General features: G+C 43.5%; 1 long non-coding RNA gene across 2 annotated transcripts; it reads left to right on the top strand.

The window, feature by feature from the left end:
* Nucleotides 1–3,957: 3,957 nt before the first annotated feature.
* Nucleotides 3,958–12,751, top strand: LOC310705688. 2 transcript variants are annotated; one of them, XR_014525452.1, is made up of 4 exons: nucleotides 3,958–4,097; nucleotides 6,711–6,827; nucleotides 8,048–8,107; nucleotides 11,972–12,751. It is a non-coding gene; the product is annotated as an uncharacterized lncRNA (long non-coding RNA). The 2 variants fall into 2 exon arrangements; XR_014525453.1 differs by having other exon boundaries at nucleotides 8,048–8,102.
* The last annotated feature ends 310 nt before the right edge of the window (nucleotides 12,752–13,061 follow it).

The raw sequence follows: 13,061 nt of genomic DNA on the forward strand, positions 1-13,061 counted from the left end.
TCAGCCTCACTCACCTCACAGAGTGTTTGTTGTGGGAGAGGAAGGGAAAAGGAGATTGTTAGCTGCTTTGAGACTTCTTAGGGTAGTGATAAAGCGGGATATCAAATCCAAACTCTTCTTCTCTTTGGGATGAAGGAAGGGTGTTAATTTGGTCTTCTTCCCACAGCAGACTGACCCAACACTCCCAAATTTTCTTGTGAAGCTGAATGCAATTCCCAGTCAGATTTTGCACTTCTCCAGATGCTGAGATGCAGTTTCAAAAAGTGTGCACAGAAATGTGCATTTCATGCAAAGAAAATGGACAAGATACATATTTTACCAAAAGATGCATAAAAGAAATGTATTTTATGTAAAATGTCCCCACAAAATGCAAGCAATTTAAATGCTTTTCATGCGCTATTTCAAAAATCCACTTCTACACAAGTGGTTCTACGTGAACCAGGGTTTAGAAATCCTTGGGGAAGGGGATCTTGCAAAACTACTAAGAACCATGCTTAAATTTGCCAGAATTCTGATGTTAAATACTCTTCATTTTTATGAATTGGTTACTATAGTAACACATTGTGCCTTTTCATGTGCCAAGTTACCCTCTCTCTTTTATGATGTTAATCGTCACAATATCTACAGAACATGGAAAATGTGGGTTTCTTAGCAGCAATATTTGGATTTTACCCAAATCTTATTACATTTTAACCAGTGCAAAAGCATGTGTTTCACGGCTTGGTTTTGTTGTTAGTTTACTATACAGCCTTTTTTTAAAGGCTAGTCATTACATGTCTTGCTGCTTATGAGAACTAACACAATTTTGCAAGTTCATAGCATGGTGGACCCTGCAGCATTCCCAAGCAGTAGCAGCTCCAAAGAGAAGACAGACCTTCTCCCAGGACCATCCCAAGTAGCAATAGATCTACAGTGGTACCTCAGGTTAAGTACTTAATTCGTTCCGGAGGTCCGTTCTTAACCTGAAACTGTTCTTAACCTGAAGCACCACTTTAGCTAATGGGGCCTCCTGCTGCCGCCACGCCACCAGAGCACGATTTCTGTTCTCATCCTGAAGCAAAGTTCTTAACCCGAGGTACTATTTCTGGGTTAGCCGAGTCTGTAACCTGAAGCGTATGTAACCTGAAGCGTATGTAACCCGAGGTACCACTGTATCTCTATCTCTCTGGCCCTTGGATTTCTCCCCAGGCCACACATCCTTCAGAGCCCACCCTTAACCAGCCCTGTTTGGCAGACTGTTCAAATGTTTTTACCTAACTGAAAAGTACCCTTAAACTCTGATAGAGTGGTACTTCGGGTTAAGTACTTAATTCGTTCCAGAGGTCTGTACGTAACCTGAAACTGTTCTTAACCTGAAGCACCACTTTAGCTAATGGTGCCTCCTGCTGCTGCCGTGCCGCCAGAGCACAATTTCTGTTCTCATCCTGAAGCAAAGTTCTTAACCTGAAGCAATATTTCTGGGTTAGCGGAGTCTGTAACCTGAAGCGTATGTAACCCGAGGTACCACTGTAATGCTTCTTGCATGCCTGGATGAAGGCTCAAGAGGTGCACAAATGGGCATAAACTAGCCTATGATGCAAAAGGGAAAGTTATATCCATTGCTCTGCACACTTTCCCCTCTGCATGTATGTTAAGTTGAGCTCCTTTTAGGAAGAGAAATATAACTAGCTCCCTATCACCACCAGTTCCTTTTGAAATCCTGGTATGTTTCACTGAATGCTACTTAAATATTATTTCCTGCATTCCATATATATATATATATACACCAACTTTTCCCCCATTGATTACTTTTAATGTTGATTCGTGGCAGTTGCCATCCTCCTCCTCCTTCTAAGAAGCAGAATGACAAGGAAAGAGAAAATATATATATTCACCAGAGGGAGGTCAAAGAGTTCTTTTTCCGACACAGGCTCATTAGGGGAGGTGAACACAGCAAGGGTGGCATTGATCACCGTACCCTGTGCAGTCTTAAAGGTTAATGATTAGGGTAATTAGCTGACCTATAGGAACCAGATAGCATTCAGTTGAGAGCAGTGACAAGTGGCAGCAGTTACTTAAAAGAGAGCTGAAACACAGTCATGAATGTTGCCAGCTACTGTAAAAATGGCTCTCCCCAGAGCCTGGTTAAAAAGGCTCAGTGATATATACAGAAGTTGCTTTCCCTTGCTGCAATAAATTTTGTCTGATCCATTTTGCTCGTCGCTCTCGTCTTTATGTCTCATTCTATCAGTATTGCTGGCAGAAGGTAGGCTAGCGAACTTCAGTCTTCCCTAGATGTTGCTGAACTACAACTCCCATCATCCGTGACCATCATCCCTCTTCTTTTTCCTGGGCTTTGTGCATGTGAGAATAGCCCCCCTAGCTATCTGCCAGTCTGTGTGATCAGACCTCTAAAGGTGCCTGTTCCCAGGATCACAGGCTTTATACTGAGACAGGACCTTGTCTACTCTGTCGTGCAGTGACTTTCCGCATACCCTCCAACATTTCTTGGGACATCCTATTCAGTGCTTTTTTTAGGGGTCACTCAAGGGTACTCAGCACTGGCACCTTTTATATACATATATAAAATATGACACTTACTGTAACAAAAGGTAAAAGACCCCTCAATGGTTAAGTCCAGTCAAAGGCGACTATGGGGTTGTGGTACTCATCTCGCTTTTAGGCCAAGGGAGCCGGCATTTGTCCACAGACAGCTTTCCGGGTCATGTGGCCAGCATGACTAAACAGCTTTTGGTGCAACGGGACACTGTGACAGAAGCCAGAGCACACAGAAACACCGTTTACCTTCCCTCCTATTTATCTACTTGCACTTTGACATGCTTTTGAACTGCTAGGTTGGCAGGAGCTGGGACACAGCAATGGGAGCTCACCCCGTTCTGGGGATTCGAACCGCTGACCTTCCGATCAGCAAGCCTAAGACGCTCAGTGGTTTAGACCACAGCACCACCCATGTCCTTTACCTTACCTTGCTGTAGCAACTTCATGGTGAGTACCATCACCTGTTTTTTTATTTAAAAAGCACTGGTTCTATTCCATAATTATAATAATAATTTTACTATTTATACCCCACCCATTTGACTGGGTTACCCCGCCACTCTGGGTGGCTTCCAACACATATGAAAATATAATGAAACTATACAGGGCTGCCTTCACATGTCTTATAAACGTTATGCAGTTACTTATTTCCTTGGCTTGGGGGTCTCTGAAAATAAGCACTGCGCTTAACTCCATACTCTCCAATATTTCTCCGATAGAAATAGGAATATCCTAAGGAAAAGCGGGACATTCCGGGATCAAATCAGAAACTGGGACAGCTTCTGTAGATCCAGGGCTGTCCCTGGAAAATAGAGACACTTGGAGGGTCTTTCTTCAGGATTTCAGGCAGGGTTCTTTCACAGCACTACCTGGACATGCTGAGGATTGGGGCCTTCAGCATGGAAACAGAGGGTCTCCCCCAGAAGAGATGGCACTCACCTTTCTATACAATCTCCCTTGGCCATCTCCTGATGCCATGGGGGACAAGGCTGTTGCAGCTTCTCTTTCCCTCTCGCTCTCTTCCATCAACTGCACTCGCACTCCAAGTATCCTGTCTGCCCTCCCAGGGGACTAGGACACACAACAGCACCAAGGAGGGAACAAAAGCATACAAACTTTCTCTGGATTGCAACCCGGCAGTTTTTCTAGGCTGAGAATTAGCAACTGGTCACCTACTGAGATCCATTACTGAGCAGGGATTTGCCTTAGTAAGCAAAAACCAGGAGATATCTGATTTCTAGCTCCTGATTTGCTCCTGCAGGTTTCTGCCAATGATATGAAGAAGGATTCCAAGCAAAAGCAGTATGTGATTGTTGTGGCCAAGTGTCCTCAGTTCACACTGGAGAAGATGGTTCTGGTTTCCTTCCACAGTGGATATCTCTTCATCCAGACAGATAAAACCATCTACACACCTGGGTCCAAAGGTAAAGCCTTCTGCTAGTCCCTCCCATAACATTATCTGGAAATGCAGGAGGGGTCTGGAGTGTATAACCTACTTGCGATCTGCAGACTGAGCATGGCCCACATGGAGGCAGAAAACTGCTGACTCCTGAGCTCTGAAGGTACGTGCAAATCCACCTACATACCCTTCCCCAGAATAGTAACCGATTCCTCATTCTGACTTCTGTTCCTGCTGGGAAAGGCTGCCCTATTTCATTACTCTTCTCAGTCGTGCAGTTTTTACAGATCTGCTGACTATCTCAGAATAAACAGAAACTCCTTAATTCCACATCGAGTTAAGCAGATTATTTTCCCACACAATATCTGCTGCCACAGGAGGGGGAAGAAGAAGAAGAGGAAGAGAAAGCTCCCCTCCCCCGTCTGTTCAGATTTTTATTTCAGTGTACTAAATCTGGCATGGCTTTTCTTTCTTTTTCAACAGCTGCGCTAGGTCCCCCCTGCCCCATCCCTCCTGCCTTCTTCCCTGTCTTCAAGTACTGAAAGCAATAAAGCTTGAGTCTAGCTTCAAATGCCATCAGTCATTTTGCTAGTAAAGGAAAGGTGCCTAATGAATCTTTTTCCCTGTTTGATGCTGGGACGGTTTCTGTTTTCTGGATTTAAATGCTGCTCAAGGGAGGGGCGAGCGTGTTCCTTGATACCTCAGGCCAGATGTGTTTTGGCATACGCTGAACCGTACATCATTCACAGGAAATAGATTTGTACAGCAGAAAGGAAAGCAAAAAGGGGTTGCTTCAGGTCTGCTCCTGGGCCTTCCAGGGAATGTTGTAATTCAATCGCGATCATTTTGGTGGAAACTTGCCTTTTAACATTAAAACTGCCTCATAAAGTAGTGGGAGAGATTAAATACTAATGCTTAATTGGAAAGGGAATAACCCAAAGGCACAGAAGTGTGCCTGCACACCCCGTCTTTTAACAAGCTAATTAATAATCACAGCAAACATTTAATGAACAGATGAACCATATTGGCAGTTTAGTTAGAAATCAATCTAACTGCAGGCTGAAATAAACCAAGGCCGAACCGGATGTTCTGTGAGGAAAACAAAGTTCGTGGCTGTCACGGAACTATGTCTCTTACTCACATCACCCAAGTATCATTCACACATTGCACTGAACACAGATGCTAGCTACAACTACACGTGTGAGAAAGTGTTTGTGTGAAAGAGTGCACACTTGTTGATTTGTTCAGCTCAATTGCTATGTGAATAACAAGTGTGCAGCTCAGCTGCTAGACTTGTTCACATGTTATGCTGAACAGAGGTTCATGCTGTCTCAAATCATGTCTAAGTGTTTGCGTACAGTTGCTGATTTGTGCAGCTCAGCTATTGTGTATGCAAGTATACATGACGTTCCCTCATTGAACGTGACCTGTGAATAACTGTATGGGTGTGTGACTCAACAGCCTGTGTACACAGGTGCACAGATTCAGTGGCGTAGTGTGGGGGGTGCAGGGGGGGCCGGCCGCACCGGGCGCAACATCTGGGGGGGGCGACTCGAGTGCTCGAGTGCTAAAATCCATGGGTTAGGGGGCGCAAATTACTTGCCTTGCCCCGGGTGCTGACAACCCACACTACGCCACTGCACAGATTGCACATTTATTGGAAGTAATGCACAAACACTGACCCAATACTCACCCCCCCAATTGTGTAATGATGCATTCACCCATCCCAACTGGACCCACCCAGCCATGCTCCACCAGCTAGATTTTATTAACCCCAAAGGTCAAGAGAGCACATGCCCAGATGTACACTGCAACCACTTTGTCATTGTCCTCAGAGCACAGCAATTGAAACTGATCCCATGAACCTGGCAGATGTGGCACCAGACCCCTCACAGTTCTGCACCAACTATGGTGCTGTTTTCAAGACTAATCCTCAACATACAGTGAGCCAGAGCCTTAATAAAATCTAGATCAGGGTGAATTGACAGTGGAGTGGGGTCAAGGTAGGAAGAGAGAGATGAAGGCCGTTATTGGTGTCTGCATAATACAGAAAGACTTTGTAAATAATTGACCTTTGCAGGGGATGGTGGGAGCACTATTTGGGCTCTGCTTCAGCTGCAAAATGTCTTGAGTCAGCGCTGATCTGGACTAGATCAAAATGACTAATGAAGGTTTTAATGTGTATATGTAATGGCTTAATGTATGTACGTGTCTGTCTGCTTAAAATTTCATAAGTTGCTTTGTGTTGCACTGGCAAAAAAAGAAGAAAAGTAAAGGTAATGGGACCCCTGACCATTAGGTCCAGTCATGACCGACTCTGGGGTTGCGGCGCTCATCTCGCTTTATTGGCCAAGGGAACAGGCGTACAGCTTCCGGGTCATGTGGCCGGCATGACTAAGCCGCTTCTGGTGAACCAGAGCAGCACACGGAAATGCCGTTTACCTTCCCGCCAGAGCAGTACCTATTTATCTACTCACAATTTGGCATGCTTTCGAACTGCTAGGTTGGCAGGAGCAGGGACCGAGCAACGGGAGCTCAACCCGTTGCGGGGATTCAAACCGCCGACCTTCTGATCAATAAATTTAATAAATAATAAATAATAATTAGGGTAGCCTTTCATTCTATAGTTTCCAACTAGCCACCCTCAAGTGTTAAAGGTGTTTTAATCAATGCTTCTTAGCAGTCTGCTATTTTTGGTGTGGAAGAATGTCCTTGTGTTATGTTCAGAGTGACTGCAATACACAGAAGGCCCTGTCCTCATCCAAATTTGTTTCAGGACCACCAAGGGAAGCTCTTTGTCTTGTGGAAGCATCAACATGTCAATGAGACACAGGGACGGATGATGTATTAACAAAGCCTGGACTGGGGCATGTCTGGATCCCATGCTGCTCAGGTAATGTCTGCAGGAAATAAGGTCATCTTTCTCATCTGACCACAGGTGGTTCCATCCCATAGACTCAAGTGCTTGGAAGCAGATCCCCTGTTCATCTGGTAATGGATGAACCAGGAGATAGCAAATGAGTTTAACATGCTGACGCTCCTTGGTGCTGGTTTCTGCATTTGTGACAGCCGGCAACTTGACAGATTTGCCTTTGTGGACATCGTTGGTATCCCTAAGGAGGGAAGCAAGTGAATACACATCAAGTTGGGTAAGGATGTCTCTGAGCTGGACACGGCATGGTGTCATCCTTTCTGGTCAGACAATTTATATCTGACTGGCTGGCAAAATAGGATTGTAATCTGGTTCCCTGCAAGACAAGTGAGCTATTGGAAAAGTTGTTCAGAGTTCAAAAATCATATGCGACATGGCATGCATTGTCTTACAAATTTCAAGCAGAAAACCCACTGTTCATCAAAACCTCAGGAGCAGTAAACTTATTATTCATTTGTTCTGCAGGAACGATGAGACTAATGAACTGTACCTCTTGAGAGTTATTCGTTTACTTAGAAATAGATCTACTGTTTTATCTCAAATATAAACTGAACAATTAAATAACTTGCGACCAGGTTACCTGAAATACTGCCTGTCCCTGTATAGACCTGCAAGGTCACTTAGATATCTGGGAGAATTCTACTTGTGCCGCCCCACCCTAAAGAACATCACAGGGCAGTGACCCCAAAATGGGAATTTTCTGCTGTTACACCCATTCTGTGAAATGTCCATCCCTCTTCCATGCAGGTAGCATCCACCATCCATTGCTTTAGATGTCTTGTAAAGACTTTTATTTTTGCCCACGCTTTTCTGACCCATAAGACTGGAACCTGATTCATGTGGGTATGCATCCAATGAATATGTTTTTATTTTCTTTTATGTGTTTATATTGATTTTAGGCTGTATTTTTGTTTTAATGGATACTGTTTTAATATTGCAAACGGTATACACCCCTTAGGGGTTTTTTATTTTTAATTATTAAACAGTTTAGAGATGCTGATTTTAAATAAAATAAATACATCTGTAAATTTATTTCAGCAATATCTTTTTGCAAAGGTGCGAATGTCCTATTTCGCAACTATGAAATTCCATCAATAAGAAATGAACAGGTGGTGGTTCTGAAATTTCAGGTACCTTTTTCATGTTGGCCATTGCCCATGAGATAATTTTCTCTTTTTCAGCTGATGGCCTTTGATGGAGAAACACACGTTCTGTGTGAAAGGGAACAGGGGCCAGGTGATGTGTGTACCATAATACCTTCTTGACAGAATAGCAATTTCCCCTTGAAACAATCAATAGATACCTATAATGTTCCACACTATAATTGTTTTAGTTGTTTTTTCCTCACTCAGACCAGTGGGTCTTTGAATCTTCTAACACTGTTGCTGAACTGTCAACAAAGCCATGATTGAGGGCATAGCTCAACTCCCATATAATGCCGGATCAAGAATTCTCAAAGTTTTTCCGTTGTCTGGCCATAAAAAGGTTGATGCACCTCCACATACAAACACAAGCACACACACACAGTTTTATTGGCTTTCGGTTATTATTTTGAGTGACTCTTGCTGGCTTTGGGGACTTTACTTTGTTCCGTGGAGCCCATTCTTCTTAAATGCATCAATCTGCAATACGACAACCTTCTCAGTACAGGAGGCAACCATTTTGTGTGGGGGTTCTGTTCCTGGTCCCTGTGCGCGTTGGCAGAGTGTGTATAAGCACACCCCACCCCCTTACGCTCCGCCCTACCCCTGTTATGCTGACCCCACTCCCCTTACACCGCGTTCTGCACCCCGTTCCACCTCCATTCTAACTTCTTCCAGGTCCAAAAGGAGCCACACATCAGCAATTGCACATCAATTGGATGCACCTAAAATGGCCGCCTGCATGCTAATATATATTTATAGCTTAGCTTTCCACCATGTTGTTGAAGGCAGTGAACAGGGTGCCCCTCCCAATTTACCCTCACAACAGCCCTGTGAGTTTAGGTCAGGTTGAAAGAGAATTATTAGCCCAGCATAACCGAATGAGTTTCATGGCTAGGAAGGGATCTGAACCTATTTCTCTCCAGAGTTTTCTAGACGTGTTGTTAATTCATGACATCTTAGACACCTTCTTTTCTGATATTGATTCTTACAGAAGCTATTTTAAACTGTTCCATGCTAGGAAGCTGAAAGACGTATCAAAGGCATCACAATTCAAAGTTGCAATTTGCATATGCACTGACAAGAGTGGAAAGCTTTCGGGTGATCAATAATACTATTTTCTTTATTACTATTCACAAACTAAAACCACACACACATGCCTACCCTTAAGTGAGCTGTAGTGTGGAAGAAATATTGTCTTTTGGCATGAAGGTGACTGAGCTGAAAAATACAAATATTGTTGAGATGGTACAATCTGGGCAAAGGAATCCATTAGTAGTGGGTTGGTTCTTTATTTTAAAGAAACCCTGTGCAGGTTAGGTTGTTGTAATATACAGTAACTGACTCAGGCCCTGTGTGCTTGAAAGGGTTAACCTGAGCCCTGAGCTCAAGTTACCAGAGTGGGTGTGCCTTGGCATGCTTGTAGCAGCAATGCTTGATGCAGCCCTGGTCCTTCCTTGTGTATTGTTTTTACACACAAGCAGAATGCCTGAATGAGCCTAAAAGAGACTTCAGAAGATGGCAGCTATCCTAGAGTAATGATGATGTTGAGACAGCTTCAAATTTTACCTCAGCTGCTAACTCAATGGGTGACCCCAGGCTGCTATATCGTCTATAAATATGGATTGTTAATTCAGGTTATTTCATTTATATATCCCTTTCTGATTAATATTGTCCTACAAAGAGGCTCACATGAAAATGAGACAATTGCTGTAAGGATGGCTAATATTGGTACAGGGCTTTGAAAAACAACAGAGGGCTTTAGATGCTACAATATTTGCTGCTGCTCTTATTTCTAGCCTTGTTACTGAAATTGAGTAAGTCACTTATTTGACACCTAATAAATGCCCATTTTCAGGGCTTTTCTTTAGAAAGTGCTTAAGCATTTAAAGAGAAATGCACCAGAGAAAAGCAGCAAACAAAAGACTGTTACTGAAACACACCTTTTGAATGCTTAGGGAAAAAAGTTCACCTACTAATCAGAGTCATTAAGATAAATACCTGCAGTTACTTCCAGCAAAGGCAAACATAAATCAAAATTATATCTCCATAAAAGCCAAAGGTTATCTTCAAGCTTGTTTCTAAAACTCTCATCAGAATCTTTTCCTATTTTCAACATGCTAAATGAAGTCCCTCTAAGAGTGACTTCAGTTTTTACTAAAGGGAGAGAGGAAGAAGTTCAAAAAGCCCAGACAACGGAAGCAAGAGTCTTTACCCCTCCCACAAAAATAATCGCGCTGTACTCAGTAACATCTAAAACTGTGCCAAATGTGCCTTGTGACTCACATGACAAAATTAGTAAACTAAAATTTCATTCTCCCTGGTAAGGAAAGCCCGGCCACAAATACATATAATGTATAATTGAGCTAAGCCTCTAGTTTTTTTTTTAAAAAAGAAACACAATGCTAATTGAATACTGATCAGGAAAAAGGAAATATATTTGTTTCATAATAAAATTACAATCTGAGGAATGCATTTTATTTTATTTTTTGCTTTCAATCCATTCTTAACATGACAAGCTGACATTTTATGCTACCATGCATACGCAGATTAAGCAGTTGGGGAAGGAGAGGACAGAGGGTGAAGAGAGAGGTGTAAGTGGTGGTTGTGGGGCCCCTTCCCCATCCTCTGAACCCCCTGGGAAACGCAGAAAACCTGCTGTACCTGGAACAGGGTGTGGAGAGTGCAGATGAATGGGACATAGCTATGGGGAGCCTGAGGAAGTAGCTGCCCATAAAAAGCAAGACTAGAGTGAGAGACTAGGCTAGGGTGATGTCCACTGTTTCCAGGAACTCTTCTCGTTGTGAGACTTTTGTGGGTGAGCTGAGAGTTTGTTGGACCCTGGAGTTCCCAGAGGCTGAGAGGGAGGGTGTGTTAGAAGGAAATGAATTGATATTGTTTTGCATGTATTAGTAAAGGTAAAGGGACCCCTGACCATTAAGTCCAGTCGCAGATGACTCTGGGGTTGCGGTGCTCATCTCGCTTTATTGGCTGAGGGAGCCAGCGTACAGCTTCCGGGTTATGTGGCCAGCATGACTAAGCCGCTTCTGGCGAACCAGAGCAGCACACGGAAACGCCGTTTACCTTCCCGCCGGAGCGGTAACTATTTATCTACTTGCACTTTGACGTGCTTTTGAACTTCTAGGTTGGCAAGAGCAGGGACTGAGCAACAGGAGCTCACCCCATCAGGGATCCGAACCGCCGACCTTCTGATCTGCAAGTTCTAGGCTCTGTGGTTTAACCCACAGCGCCACCCACGTCCCTATGTATTAGTAACTTTGCATTAATGTAAGCTTTTTATATGTAACTACGTATTTATGCATTTTTGTTTTGTTTAAGTTGTGTCTTCAGATGTTGTGTTCTTTCAGGAAAGGATTTCTACTGCTTTTGAATGCAAACTCTGCCCTTCTTCCCCAAGATAAACCAAGAAAACATCTCTGGAATAAGATCTGTCAGTTGGCTTGTATAGTGTTTGAGACCTGAAGAAAAACCAAGGGGACCATAGGAATAACTAACACAAATACCAAAATGTTTTCATTTTTTGAAAACCCGACCATAATAATAATATAAGAATTTATTATTTATATGTTGGCTGGCCAGTCTGGGTGGCTTCCAACCGGCAGAAAGATATCCCCAGCTGTCTAAAGGGAAACAAATACCATTACAGGTAGAATGAAATAAATATGGATATACCCATTATGGGAAGCTCTCAGGCTTCAGCTCTTATAAAACTCACAATATATTTAAAGAAGAGAGTCATTGGTGGCAGCCGAGAAACCGAATGTTGTTGGAAATTTAACAAAAATGTTAACTCCGCACACAATAAAGTGGAGAATTCTAATATATTATTGAGAGCCCATTGCTATAAATCTCCTCAAGTTACAATCATAAAGGAATTCACTTGTCCCAGTGTGCTCCTTTCTCAGTCAGTGCTGAATATTTCTTTATCTTCCCGATACCTAGATGAAGCCTTCAGAAACAACAGTAAATGAAGCATGAAGGCTCCAGGACCCAAAGAGAATTACGTGAACAAAGGAGAAGTCGAAGAAAGGATAAAAGAAGCAACAGCAGTGATATAATAACTACAGAGCACACTTGCCACAGTTTCCTCCCCCCTGTCCCCCCCACATTTACTTTCTTTCGTTCTAAGACATTCATGGCTCTGTCAACAACAAATGCATGCTCACATTTGTGTGTTGACTTAACAGAATGATCGATAACTAATATTGGCTCCAGGCTCCCTTAACAAATTTGATGAACAATACTGTATATAATTTAGCCTTAGAATCAATCAAAGTTCCAGCCTTGAAGGAAAACATAGGGGAGGAGAAGAATAAAAAAGCAACTTAAAAACTCAAGGTGATAGTCAAAGTGGGGGGGGGGAAGGGGGTGAATGGTCATTGTCCCTAATTGGTGGTTTTGATGCTCAGCTTTCCCATACCCTCCGAGTGTCCCTGTTTTCCAGGGACAGACCTGGAATTATGAAAGGCATCCTGGGTTCTGAATTGATCCCAGGATGTCCCAATTTTCCCCATCAGGACCGCTGCCAAGCTCAGGGAGGAGGATGAGTTGGCACTTGTTCTGAGTGAGTGTGGTAGTGGCAGTGGCGGCTTTGAGGAAGCTCCCTATTGCTTCTCCATAACCACTGCTGTCAGCCTCCCTTGGGCAGCTCAGAGTGGCTACTGGAGAGCAGGTGATGAGGAGCAGAGGCTGCCACTGCAGAGGCCCAGCATGGTGCGCCGGCTCTGAGGTGCAGACAGAGGGCAGGGCCACCCTGGGCAGGAAGATGGGGAGCAGAGCAGACAGCAGGGAGACTCTCTCTCTCTCTCTCTCTATATATATATATATATATAGTGGTGCCCCACAAGACAAATGCCTCGCAAGACGGAAAACTCGCTAGACGAAAGAGTTTTCCGTTTTGGAGGTGCTTCGCAAAACGAATCACCTATGGGCTTGCTTCGCAAGACGAAAATGTCTTGCGAGTTCCTGCAGGGTTTTTTTCCCTCCCCCCTTTTTCTAAGCCGCTAAGCCGCTTATCAGCTGATCCGATAAG

Source organism: Podarcis liolepis (genome assembly GCF_965112155.1).
Source record: "Podarcis liolepis genome assembly, chromosome: 4".
NCBI lineage: Eukaryota > Metazoa > Chordata > Lepidosauria > Squamata > Lacertidae > Podarcis > Podarcis liolepis.